The sequence below is a fragment of the Equus quagga genome, chromosome 7 (genome assembly GCF_021613505.1).
Source record: "Equus quagga isolate Etosha38 chromosome 7, UCLA_HA_Equagga_1.0, whole genome shotgun sequence".
Lineage (NCBI taxonomy): Eukaryota > Metazoa > Chordata > Mammalia > Perissodactyla > Equidae > Equus > Equus quagga.
The window spans coordinates 131,638,846-131,652,260 of record NC_060273.1 but is presented as its reverse complement, the minus strand read 5'-3'; the positions used below and the strand labels follow the sequence as shown (position 1 = coordinate 131,652,260).

The following is a 13,415-nucleotide window of genomic DNA, read 5'->3' as shown; positions in this document are numbered from 1 at the left end:
GCACATAAGTCTCTTACTATAAATGGGAGCATCAGGTAGCGGCATGCTGGAGCCTGTTCAGATGGGCTCACACCAGCAATTTGGGCACAACTGGCAATTTAAATGTCCTCTGAGAAAAGAGTTCTGGAGCAGTAGTTCCAATCAACCATGACCATACTCGTGCCACGCAGGAGAAGTAGACAACCTAAGCAATTGTGAAGATGAGACCAGACCCCTGGAGTGTCTGTATACTTCCCTTTTCATACCCGGACGTCAAATCGGTATTTTTCCTGCTGAATTCTCTGGGAACCTGCTTCAGTTCTTAACATCATTTTGTATGAATACACACAGCCTCTGTTCATAGGATAATTAAATTGTTCCTGATTTGGGCCTTATTAGTGACATATTTTTCATACCACAAAGTATGTAGAAAGAAGCCAGTTAGCTAGAGGCATGGGCCAGAAGTTGAGAGGACCTCCACGATACAGGACCATCAATTTATGCGACAGATCAAATCCTGTCCTTTATGTCCATTTCACGTGCAATGTCTTTCCAACATAATCCAGAATGCTTATAAGTATTGTCCTTGCCTTTCTTGAACAAAATTCTAAAAGTGTACTTGCCTGTCCATATAATGCCTCTAAACACTTCCGATTTAATTAAATCTCTGAATAAAAAGATATCTTTTCAATTCCAAAATTAATAAAATTTCTTATCTGATATCAATTCAACAAGATAACCTATTGATTGACCGAATCTTTGACTTTTCAGCTGAGGATTTTGCCCTTTGTGTCTAAGAGGACATATGTCATTGTGCAAAATGGAAAGGCCATCTGGCAAGAGCTCTCTGCTAGATAAGGAAGAAGGCGCGTATTCTACAGCAGTGATGCGCAATATTGACTCTGCTGAATGCTGTAAAAATGAAAGCGCTCCGACAAAAAATGCCCTTCAGATGCAAGCTCCGTATCTCCCCGTCACATCTGTGCTGTCTCTGCGCAATGACAAGTCATTCTGACATAGCCTTCCCTCGCCCTCAGAGTCCCCACAGAGCAGGGTAAAGGACCAGGATAATTCTCTAATGCAGGGTAAGCAACATATAATTTCAGAAATGAAATGGAAGCCTCTTTTCAAAAGACGGTGTGGTGGTCTGTGAACTTTCTTTTATTACAGCACGCCATTCCATTGCTTTGTAATTACAGATTTTCCAAGACATTTGCTCCATCTGCTTGACCGAGAGCTCCTCAAGGGCGTGGGCTCAGAGGACCAGATTTATCTCCAAATCCCCGACAGCTAGGGCCAAGACTGACACAGAGTGAGCGCTCAACAAAGATTTCTTGAATGAATGAGTGAAGGGAAAATTGAATTTATTTTTGATGGTGGCGATCCTCCTTGAATGAGCGTTTCTCCCCTATTTATCTTCTCTGTCACTTTTAGAACACACCAATACTTCCTCTCTGTACTGCTTGACATTGTTCTAATTAAATTTCTTCTTTGGAAAAAGTATATATATATATATATATATATATATATTTTTTTTTTTTTGTTCCTTGTATTTCTTTTCTGCAATTTGTTCCCAAGGCCTCAGGTCTCAAAGCTGTCCTTGACCCTTCAACTTACACTGAGTTCCCACGGCCACTTCCTCAGCTGGGCTGCCTGGCGTTATCTCTGAAACATTCCTAGAATTGCTGCTTGCTGAGGTCGAAACTCATGTGCACACCTTAACCTCAGTTCCAATTTTCCCATATACGGGAGGTCCACATGCCTCCCCACTGTCTGAAGGGCTAAGATGAAAATCCTGTGTCTGCTCCACGTCCAAGAAGCGTGTAAATCACTTCCTCGCGTGTCCTCATCTCTGACGTTTGGGACTTCTCTAGGCTAGCTTCCACCCTCAATCTGATACGGCCCTTCAAGTTATTTCCTGAGAGCCAGTGATCCCATGTGCAGACTTGTGTTTTGTTTTGTTTTCCCCCGGCTCTGCTACTGACATGATAAAAAGCTGGAGACAAGCTATTGAACTTGACTCTCTCAGAGAGTATAAAGCAAGGATTTAAAATCCTTGGCATTCATCCCACTGTGGAGTGTAGCTCTAAGGATGAAGGAGTCTACAATCGTAGTAAAGAATTTATTACTACGGATCTCTATTAGCAGTACTATAATTTTGCTGATGACGGTAATGGAGCTCATAATAATATAAAGAAATATATTAGCAGGCGTTGAGGCTCAGAAAGAATGATCTGCCCACTGTGCTCCCTCCCTTCTCTAAACCCTACTGGGCTGTTTTTGGCAAGCATCAAACTGCCCAGTGATTACTTTTTATCCTACCACTTTCCGTGGGTTAGCTTTGTCCCAACGAGACTGTAAGAGCCTTGGAAATAAGGCTCCTGCTTGATCTTTCTCCTGAGCCTCTGCAGTACCAGCTTCAGGACAGGTCACATAAGTTCTCAGTAACGCTTTTTTTTTTTTTTGAGGAAGATTAGCCCTGAGCTAACATCTGCTGCCAATCCTCTTCTTTTTGCTGAGGAAGACTGGCCCTGAGCTAACATCCATGCCCGTCTTCCTCTACTTTATATGCGGGACGCCTACCACAGCATGGCTTGCCAAGCGGTGCCATGTCCGCACCCAGGATCCGAACCGGTGAACCCCGGGCCACTGAAGCAGAATCTGTACACTTAACTGCTGCACCACTGGGCCGGCCCCTCAGTAACACTTTTTGATTGGCAATATAATTTCATCCTGATGATTCTCCTTATCAGAGTGAGTAAAAGCTGGTTTACGATTTCTAATGAGAGTGCAAAGTCGAAAAATTACTAAGTTCAACACCTTTTTTTTTTATTTCTCTGGAAAGAACTTGCTCCAAGCCCTCCCAAAGCCCTGCAGGCAGCCCCCAACCATTCTGCGTACTTACAGCTCAGGCCAGTCTCCTGCTTTCAGGAGCTGATGCTGAGCCTGGGCTGGTCTCTTTTCAACTCACCCGTGTTTCCTGGCCACATTCCTCTCCAGCCTCCTCACTTTTGTAGGTCAACCCCTGAAAATGCCACAATTGTCAGAGACAATGGACTCAATAGGCATAATGTCCCCACCCCTACCCCCATGTGCAGCTCAACTGGCCTTGTGGTCCCACTCCTCCTGTCTGCTGCTAAAAGGAGGGAGGAACTCACATTTATGAAGCATCTGCTCCAGGTCAGCACTCCTCTAGTGGCTTTACAACGTGTGTGTGTGTGTGTGTGTGCGTGTGTGTGTGTGTGTGTGTGTGTATTTCTTCCCAAATCTCTCTTCTTCCCTCCCTGCCTCTCTTCCTCTCCTCTCTCAGAGAATAGTTTTGGGAAGCAATGTGCTGGTAAACGTGTGGCGGGAGCCCTGATTTGTAGGGTTGGCCCACTGTCCTGGTGGAATTAGTACCACCCTAGCCAGTTTCCAATTACCGATGTGACTTCACGCACACGGCGGTGAGAAGAGATGCACGACCCGCTCCAGCGGGCAGGGTGCAGTGGCTCTGGTTTGGGGTGAGGGTAGGTGACTCTGCAACTCAAAACTCTCTCCCCTAAAGTTCCTGTGAAACCAGCTCATAAAGAATAAGCATAGGGGCCGGCCCTGTGGCTGAGTGGTTAAGTTCACGCGCTCTGCTTCGGCGGCCCAGGGTTTTGCTGGTTTGAATCCTGGGCGCAGACATGGCACCGCTCATCAAGCCATGCTGAGGCGGCATCCAACGTGCCACAACTAGAAGGACCCACAACTAAAAAAATACACAACCATGTACCGGGGGGCTTTGGGAGAAAAAAGGAAAAATAAAATCTTTAAAAAAGAATAAGCCTAAATTTGACTTCATTTTTTTTTTTTTTTTTTTTTTTTTTGGCATCTCACTTTTAAAATTTGACTTGGCTCCCTTGTTATATATACATGGAGGACCAATGATTTACCCTGAAGGGTAGGAGACTATGCTACCCTCTGCCCAGGGTTTGTTACAGAAGGACTGCCTGGGCTTGCAAAAAAGCATTTTTCTCCAGTTTCTTAAATGCAAAGCATGCAGAAAGTTTTAATAAAAGGCACTTAATAAAAAATAAATATTACCTTAAAACCACTCCTGCAGACTCCCTGACAACCCCTGGAAGTGCCGACTAGCCCATGAGCTAATTATCCTGTAAATTTCCTTTTCGTCCCTGGTGTGGAGGTGAGATCTAATTTGAAAGATTAAAATCTTTGCATGATTACAGTATATGGTAATTGTTAAGCTCTGTAGTTACATGCTCCATAGCTACTCAGTGCAAAGAATTACAAGGTGATTTGTGCCCGAAAGACAAATTCCAAGAATTTTGCTTCTACAAAAGGCAAGGAAGTGGAAGTGGCAAGAAGAACAGATGTGCGAAGGGGAGCAGTTTACTGTGAACTTCAGGAAAGAGGGATTTAGGAGGTCTCTGGGTTCACAGACTGGCCAGCTGGCAGAACGCCTTCCTGTGCATTTCTTAGGTTGTGCTCAACTTTATTTACATAAAAGCTCTGCTCAAGTGGGTCAAGTTACCGAAGGAGTACTTAGCCTAAACTCTGGAGGGGTTCCAACGGCTAGTACTCTCACAGTAAGGGAACCAACCAAACTATGTGCTCATCACTTTCAAACACAAAAGGCTGAGTCCAATCTTCTTGAACTCGGTACTAGAGCATCGACACGAGATTTTACATATACACATGTACATTTTAAATAAAAATAATAAAGCTTTCAGTATTTATGTTTCCAACTCCACCACTGTTTGGTTTTGTGCCAACCATTCTTTCTCTCCCTTAGATCGCCCCGGAAAATTCATTCATTAAACAAATATTTATTCAGCAGCCAGTGCATGCCAGGCTCCTGTTCTTGGCACCGGGGACGTGATGATAAATAAAACAGATAAGGTCTCTGCTCTCATGGACTCAGAGCCCAGCAGGAAAGAAAGATTTACTAATACTTACCAGTATTAACGACAATTACTAATAACTTCCAAGTCCTGGAAAGAGAGGGGCAGAGCCCCACGGAGAGCGTAGGGCCTATCCTAGTTCAGGAGTCAAGGAAAGCATCCGTGAGGAAGTCATGCTTCTCGGAGACCTGAAGGGTGAGTGGGCAGTATTAGCTAGGAGAAGGGGGAAGGGCCTTTCTCCAGTCAAGCAATGCAAAAGGCGTTTCCAAGGCTATTGTCTTTTAATGCCCTTCTCCCTCCCCACCACGAAGATGCCCAGCCCAGTTTGCTTATTGTAGCTAAGACTCCTTTAATTTTTCTAGTTATAACTTCCAATGTTTCTGGGAGCTGCAGGCATAATTCTAAAGGAACGAGAAATATCAGACCTGATGAAAGTGAGCCTTTATGTAGATGGGCAATAATGAGTCACTAGAAATTAAAACTCAGAATGGGCTGGGAGAGGCTTGTTGTAGCATCCATTCCGCGCAGGTGTCCAGGCGTCCGGCTTCCCTAGTAAAGAGAAGGGGACACATGAGCAGCCCCAAGAAAGGGGGGCTGAGGCAAACGGCTCAAAGAGTGCAAGGTAAATGGTGGCTCCCTGGGGACCAAACAGAACCATTTCAGGCCACCAAAAAGGGGAATGTAGAATAAACTCCTTTCCTTGGAGGTTCACATATACAAAGTGATAAACATAACTAGACAACTGTCAATTTTATGCCTCACGTTTTATTGTAGTGACTCAGCTTAAACCATGTCAATATCCAGAATTTTTGGAAAAGTCACCCATTCCCCTAAAGGTAGGATTTTTCACCCGACATTAGAATAGGAGCCTCACTATTCACCTGTTGGAGCCTACAATCGGAAGATGTTGTTATTGATGGTTTTTAAACTTATAACCTTAGAAGTAGGTTTTGTTTTTTAAATAAAACTAGGAAAGTAGAAAGAAAGGAAACACATGATCTGTAGGTGAATCATCATCCTAATAAAACCATAGTTCACATTTGGGTATATTTCTTTTCAGCCTCTTTTCTTACACATTGTTTTGGGGTTTTGTTTTTCCTTCTTAACATATCTAATTTAATACTCCGCATACAACTTGGATGGAGAGCTGCTTTATTTTTGTTTAACGTGCTACCATAAACATTTTCCTCTCTACGGCGTAACTTTTGTAAACGTTACGTCTAACGGTTGCACAATATTCCATCAAGTGGATCTGCCCTTGTGTATGTCACCGGTCCTCTTCTCTTGGATTTCCAGGCTTCCATGAACATTTTAACCTGAAGCTTTCTCAATAATGAAGAATGTCTATAGCAAGGACCTTTGGAAATGGCATGACTGGGTCAAAGGTATCAACCTTTTAAAGATTTCTAAAATTTAGAGTTCAGATTGTGTCTTAAAATACTGTGTCCGTTTATACTCCCGCTGACAACGTATGAAAGCATTTGTTCATTACACCCTGTCAGTTCCCTCTCTTTCCCCCTTAACTTTTACGAATTTGTTAGGTAAAGGAAAACATAGATGCTATGTTGTTACTCTGCATTTCTGTGTGGTTGATATTTTTCATGTTTTAGTTTCTCTTTGATATATTGTCTATTCATGATCTTTGTTTATTTTCTGTTAGCCCTCTTTTATGCTTTTGGAAAAGCAAAAATTGTTTGGTTTTTGCCTTAAAATTTTTTAACATATAGAACCTTTTCATTTTTTTGATATTAGTTCTGAACTATGATCATAACGCAGATAATACAATTTTCATTCAAGATGTTATTTAAACACACCTCATTTTTATTTCAGATTAACTCAACTACTCTGAGACTGACTCTACAATGTATCTTTTTACTAGACTAGTCTTTTCTTACTTATGTTCTTACAGCTTACCTTCTTACTTTAAAGCTATCTATGTATAAGGGCCGACCCGGTGGTGTAGTTGTTAGGTTTTTGCACTCTGTATCAGTGGCCCAGGGTTCCCAGGTTTGGACCCCGGGTGCAGACCTACATGCTGGTCATGCTGTGGCAGCATCCCATGTACAAAATAGAGGAAGATTAGCACAGATGTCAGCTCAGGACCAATCTTCCTCACCAAAAAAAATATATGTGTATATGTATATTTATGCACACGCACAATATGCAGGCAGAGACAAAAAGAGGAGATACAATTTAATTTGCTCTCTTTTGTCTTAGTCATCAGTTCAATAAAACATTTGGCTAAGTTATAGGCGTTCATTATATATGATATTCTTTTCCTACAAGTATAGAAAATTGAGAATTGAATGTAAAATAAAAATATTAACTAATGAAGACCTTTTCTTTTTTTAAAAAAAAAGCTAGCGTGTAATTTATATTTTTTAAATAACTATTTGGAAGGTTGCGCATTAATTTCACTGAGAACATTTTTTAGCATCCTCATTTGGAATTGCCTTCAGAACTGTCTTCTGAGTCTCCTTACTGCAGACAGCGTTACCCAGCCTCATTACAAGTCTTTCTCACCTGTTTTGGTCTAACCTGCCTGGAGAGGGTTGCACCGGTGGAGTTTCTCTCATCCCAAGGGCTAGAGGTCTGCCACGAGGCATCTGCCCTTGTCAGTTATCCCCGAGAATCTAAGTGCAAATCTGAAAACCGAAGCAGGGAGGAGGTTCAGGAACAGAAGGTCCTTGGAATGGGCGCAAGGCATCCAATGGCTGCTCTCCTGAGTCCAGGCGCTTCTTCGGCTGTTGGCTCTGGTGGGGTCTCCACGAGCAGGTGTGCCGGGCACAACCAGGACCACCGGACGTGATGGCCCAGCTTCTCGAATGTGCGTTGAGAAGTCCCTTTTGAGCCCTTGCTTAAATTTCAAAGACTTAGAATTCCTTTTATTTTTTTTTCAAGAACTAAGAAAAATTGCATAAAATCAAGATTAAACTGAAATTAGTAAGGTTGCGCTATACAGATTTATCACGTTCCTGTTACAATTAACTGTGTGCACACAATTTTGAGCTCAGCTTTTTCTGATGAAACGTGAACATCATCAAGTCTACGATGGCGTAATATCACGATTTAGAAAACCGGCACCCGTGATGCTCTGAGTACAGAATGGCGCTTATGTCCATAGACATTTGCTTGGAAATTCCTAAGATGCTCATTTTCTGAGGTCAAATCAGCAGTGTGATCGATTATTCACTTAAAAAACACTCTTGGGCATCTCAGCCACAACGAACTAATGTCTTTGGTAAATCAATAATTTTTCTCTCTAATCACAAGAAGAAACCCAGAGCATCAGAAAAGTCATCAGCAAAAACGTACAAAGATGTGCCAGCTGTTTCTGGCAACCCGGTGAAGAGGCGACAGAAGAAAACAATAAGAAATGTTCCCCATATGTCGGGAGATGAGTGGTAATGGAAAATACAAACAAATGACTAACACTTGTCTGTACGTTATTCAGGTGCGCAGATAAAATGCATCCATCTCAGCATCGTGTCTTCTGGATGCAAATCACTCCGTGGCTCAGGCCATCTTTTCCAGAGGCGTGTGAGTCCTCATGCAGCCCGAACCATCAGTGGTGTCAGCAGTTTTGCTGCATAAGCACTTTAAAGATTAAATCCCAGCGTCTGAACTGGCATAAAACATTCTGTATGAAATAATTCACAGTACAGGCTTTCCTTTTCAATTTCCGAATCGGTGTTGCTGTTGTCTGGTCTTCGATAAGGCTTAGAACCTTTCCCCTTCTCTCCAACTCCATTTCCTCGGTCCGCGGCCTGACGCCCCTCATCAGCCCTCGTCGGCCTCGTCGGGTGGGCTGCTTCGGCTGTGTTTGCTGGGCCTCGGTCGGATGCAGGAAGGAAGGAACGCACGGGGTCTGCCCACTGAGGGTCCCTCAAGCTCAGGAGGACACAGCCCTTTGCTTTGCGCATGTTGAAGCGGGTGCAGACATTCATTCCCTCGGGAATCCACTGTCTTCTCCAGGAAGTCAGCTTCGCCAGAGCCAGAAGCAAGGGAGCAGACACAGTGGGCGATGAACATCCTAAGGGAGCCCAGGCTGCACACGGCCAACCCGGATGTTAGTCAGTGAGTCAGTCATCAATAAACCAGACTGTGGCTTTGACCCTCTGGTGGGGTTCAAACACTTGGGGCGACATCCCCAGGCCTTACGGGAGAGCCGAGGGGGCCATCACTGGAGGCTGTGGGACCCCAGGGGTGACTGTGGGCTTCACTACGTGTGCATGCAGCCGTGTAGGCTCTTTACTTGGGACGAGTTTGTTGAAATAGGGACCTCACAGAGGTTGCTGCATCTCTTGCTTTAAAAAGTCTTGAGAAGAAGTTAGTATATTGATAAGGAGATCTGATCGGTGGTTACCAGGGAAAAGGGGGGGTGGGGGGAGGGCACAGAGGGGGAAGTGGTGTACCCACAACATGACTAACAAAAATGTACAACTGAAATCTCACAAGGTTGTAATCTATCATAACATTAATAAAAAAAAAAAAAGTCTTGAGAAGACAGTTTTGTTTAGACTAGAAGCAGAGAACTGACCAACTCAGTTCTCCAAGGAAGGGCTATCACCCCTGGGGAAGCGTGACAATTTCTGGGAGCATTTTGACTCTTGCCCTGGTTGGGAGGCCCCACTTGCATTTCATGGGGGGCCAAAGGTGGTAAACACGTGTCAAGTGTGGGAGATGGGCCACATGACAAGAAGTGTCCCATATCCTGCCCTAATTTCAAATGAATGTCCAATATGTAAATGAAAACCTTGATAAAATTATCTGAGCCTGACCTCCAACTCTATTTATAATAAACATATAAACGCAAAGTATTTTTTCACAGATTTATTACACATTGAATTTTTCAAGAATGCAATCAGTGTGTATAAATACTTGTCTCATTTGGAATTTTACCTAGAATTGACGGCCCTTTCAGTAAATCTCCGATGACAGTGTATCAGGCTGCGTATGTAGCTCTGCATTCCAGCAGAGCTACAAATATCCTGACCCAGTCCTTATTCCAAAACACCAAACGTAAAGAGTGTTGACGATATTCCACTGAGTGTTGTCTTCTCTTAGGCCTGAACTAATTCATTAGAAATAGTTGTAAGCATTGGACTAGTTCATAATATCCTTTAGTTTAGTCACGCCAAAAATATACATGCTTTTATTATAAATTACTCTCCTATTATTTCCTGTCTATTACAGTTTCTGCGGACCGTGTGTGTCCCACCCAGATCCCCGCTTCAGGGCTTCCCAGGGGCTGACAGCCCACAGCTGAGTGCCAGCACCCCTCCCAGCAAACCACTCAGGAGCAGCCTGCATCCGCTGACCGGCCGGTGGGGAACAAGGCTCTGATCAGCCACATTCTGCAGCATCAGCCCAGCTCCAGAGCACCCTACGCGTCTGCTGAGTCATTTGTGGGACTGAGTCAGAGCCCAGCCCGACCTCCCCCTCTGCCCAAGCCTGCTTCCCTCGCTCTGTCCCGCAGGTGTTGGTCCTGGGAGCAGGTCCAACACACCTGCCGCCCTCATGCCATCTCAGGTTCTGTTTCCCAGGGAACCTGAACCGTGACACAGTTAATGGTTTTTGGACATCGGGTGGTATGTTATCTGCAATTTTAATTTGGGGCAGTAAAGGGGGAAATTACAAACTATTTGCAATTTAAAGAGGCACAGTCCCCGATGGGCATGAGAACCTCTGCATGACATGGTCTCCTCGGGGCCTCCACCCAAGACCCTGTCCTCTAGGGCGGGAACACGGCCTGCCCCAGATGGGCTGCAAGTCACCAGACCCAAGTGACACCTTAGGTAACTGTTTCTCACGCACTTGGTTAAATGAGGAGTCCTCTCCAGCATCACTTCACACCAGCCCTTCTTCCCCAGGTTATACCCCCACACCATGCAGCCCTCAGTCAGTACCGGCCACACGTGAGGCAACCAGCGAAACCCAGCAGCGCGTGCCCTTCCGCGTTCCTGAGGCCTCACACCCACTGGCCACATGTGTCTCTAGCTCTAAGACACCAGGTGCCTCAGACGGTCACAGGCTGCCTCTGCAGCACTAGGCACGTGGTCCTTTAAGATGTTTTAGATGAAATAGAGTTTTAATTTAATTCTCAATATCAGAAAATTAAAGTTCTTCTTTAACTGTCAACTGAAAAAGATTCACAAGGCCAGAGTAGACCTGGAGTGTGTGTGAGCATTTGAGTGTGTGTATGTTTGAGTGTGTGTATATGTGTTTGAGTGTGTGTTATTGTGTGCGCATGCGTGTGAATATGGGTTTGAGTGTGTGTGGTATTGTGTGCATGTGTACGTGTGAGTAGGTGTTTGAATGTGTGTGTGTGTATGAGTGTATGTGGTATTGTGTTGTGTTGTGTGTGTACGTGTTTGAGTGCATGTGGTATTGTGTGTGTGGTGTTGTGTGTGCCTGTGTGCGGCTGCTCTCCGTGTCTGTGTGGGAGAGAGAGCCTCTGGCCTCAGGGAGCGCAGCGGAGGTCGGCCCTAAGGCAAGTTCAGCGAATAGCATGTTTGTTCCTCTGCCCCAACTTTCTGACCAAGCTGCCCCAAACCAATGATTCAAACACCTTTGAAGGAACATAATTTTCCCTCATGTCAGGAAACTGTCCTTTTATACTCAATAAAGCTAGAATGAGGATTATTTACCTGGTTCTGTAACTCCATTCAAATCGATTTTGTGTCGATATAACACTTCAGCATGCCACAGGGTCGTCAACGATCTGAGTCGTTGGACATTCCACACAGAAACACAGGTCAGTGTCTGGAAACTGGAACCCAGCTCCCCGGTGCTGGCACTGCCTCCAGTCTGTGGGCACAGAGGCATCCGGTCACTCAGTCTCCTGAACCCCTTCGCCTGTGACGCTGGGACGCTGGCCAGAGTTTCCGCCTCTGCTTCCTCCCAGGGGTGTGGTGATGATTAAAGCAATAATGTCTTTCCAGTACAGAGACATTCCAGACTAAAGACACTGCATGCACATTCTGCTTCCAGTGACACAGGCTGATGTAATTGCGAGCCAGGGAAATAAGATCAAGCCAGGTGTCCCACCTACACAGCAATGCTATTTGCCTTACTCTCGTGACTTGGGGCCTGCCTCAAAATAAAAAGAAGCCCCCATGCCCAAGAAAGAAGATATCAGGTTGAGAAAGAAATGCTTTCATTCACTCAACTTTCATTTCATCAATCAAAAAATGTGTACAATTCTATTCCAGTCACTTAGTTCAAGGCTAAAAATAGAGTTAAAAAGTAAATGTCCCACCTATTTGTTCATCATGTCATTTGTACTTCAGAGGAAGCTTTTATAAAAATATTCACGTTGCTGTTAAAGGCGGGAAGATTATGTAAGGCCCACCAGGTAGCCTAGTCAATGCTTTGCATGTTCATTTTCTTCTCTCCCAAATGTAACTGGCATACCAGCCGGTGACACATCTGCTCTGCTGCCCAGCGCATCAGCTCTTCACTGAACACCTCCCCTCCCGCGACAGTGTGGACTGACGTGGGTGCTGGCCCAGGGCTGTGAGAGGCTCCGTGGTGTCCAGACTGTGGACCACAGCCATGGCACCAGACACAGTGCAAAGATAGCAAGAGAAGTGCTGTGGAGGTCTGAGCTCTTTGCCAACAGATTATACTTTTGTAAAATAATGCTTATGAGAGATTGTATTAAGAAGTTCTGTCCATAGCCAAGCCATAGAGAATATATTTTCTGATTTCATGCATTCAAATGTGTTTGGAGTCCCAGGTCTAAACAGGCAAAGGAACCAGAAAAGGCAGCTAGGAGAGAAGTACAAGTGTTTATCAGGCAGCTTGGATGGGGGAGGCCAATAGAATGGGAAACGGGAAAGAACAAGGACTGCTTCTGGTGGGACATGTCTGCTAACACAGTGATATATAGGCTTGCCCAGGGTGCCCACTTCATTCCCACGTCCAGATGTCCAACCCCCTGCCAGAGGAAAAGAGACCAGGACTAGAAAAATAGTCACATGGAAAGAACATGGTTACATATTAAGAGAAAAATGCAAGTTTCAGATTCACAGGTATAGTATGATTGACCCTCCTTGCTCCACCCCAAGACCAAATTCATCAGAAGCCAAGCAAGCTTGATATTACAGATCAGCTACATTAGGACCACACACCTTTAGTGGCCACCACAGGAACTTCGCCCATCAAGGGTAACACCCTCTCTATGGAAACGTGTCCCAAATTTCAAACAATTCTTGCTTATCAGCTTTTAAACACAAGTTATTCTTAAAGGCTTTCAAAAATTTCTTACAAATAAATGGCTTAACTTAGGCTATACCTTGATTCTTATCTTTCAAAAGCTGGGTGGTTTGAAAAATTACCTCCCTGTTCTCATCATTTTTCATATAAGCCTTTGGTGAATTTCTGCAGACCCTCCTACCCTAGGTGCCACAGAAAGACCCAAACCTCACTTCCAAAAATATTTCTTCAGGACTAGCCCCAGTGGCCTAGTGGTTAAGTTCAGCACACTCCACTTTGGTGGCCCAGGTTCGGATCCCAGGCACGGACCTACACCACTCGTCTGTTAGC

General features: G+C 44.6%; 1 long non-coding RNA gene across 2 annotated transcripts in view; it reads right to left on the bottom strand.

Moving 5' to 3' along the window:
• The window catches only part of LOC124241662 (uncharacterized), a 32,960-nt gene extending 21,277 nt beyond the window's left edge, over positions 1 to 11,683 (bottom strand). Inside the window, exons 1-3 of one of the 2 annotated variants that reach the window (XR_006889285.1) lie at positions 11,516 to 11,683; positions 5,291 to 5,414; positions 4,921 to 5,053 (exon numbers count right to left, since the gene is read on the bottom strand). This is a non-coding gene — a long non-coding RNA (uncharacterized LOC124241662). The remainder of the gene's footprint in view (positions 1 to 4,920; positions 5,054 to 5,290; positions 5,415 to 11,515) is intronic. The other variant, XR_006889284.1, reaches the window with a different exon arrangement.
• Between the last annotated feature and the right edge of the window lie 1,732 nt (positions 11,684 to 13,415).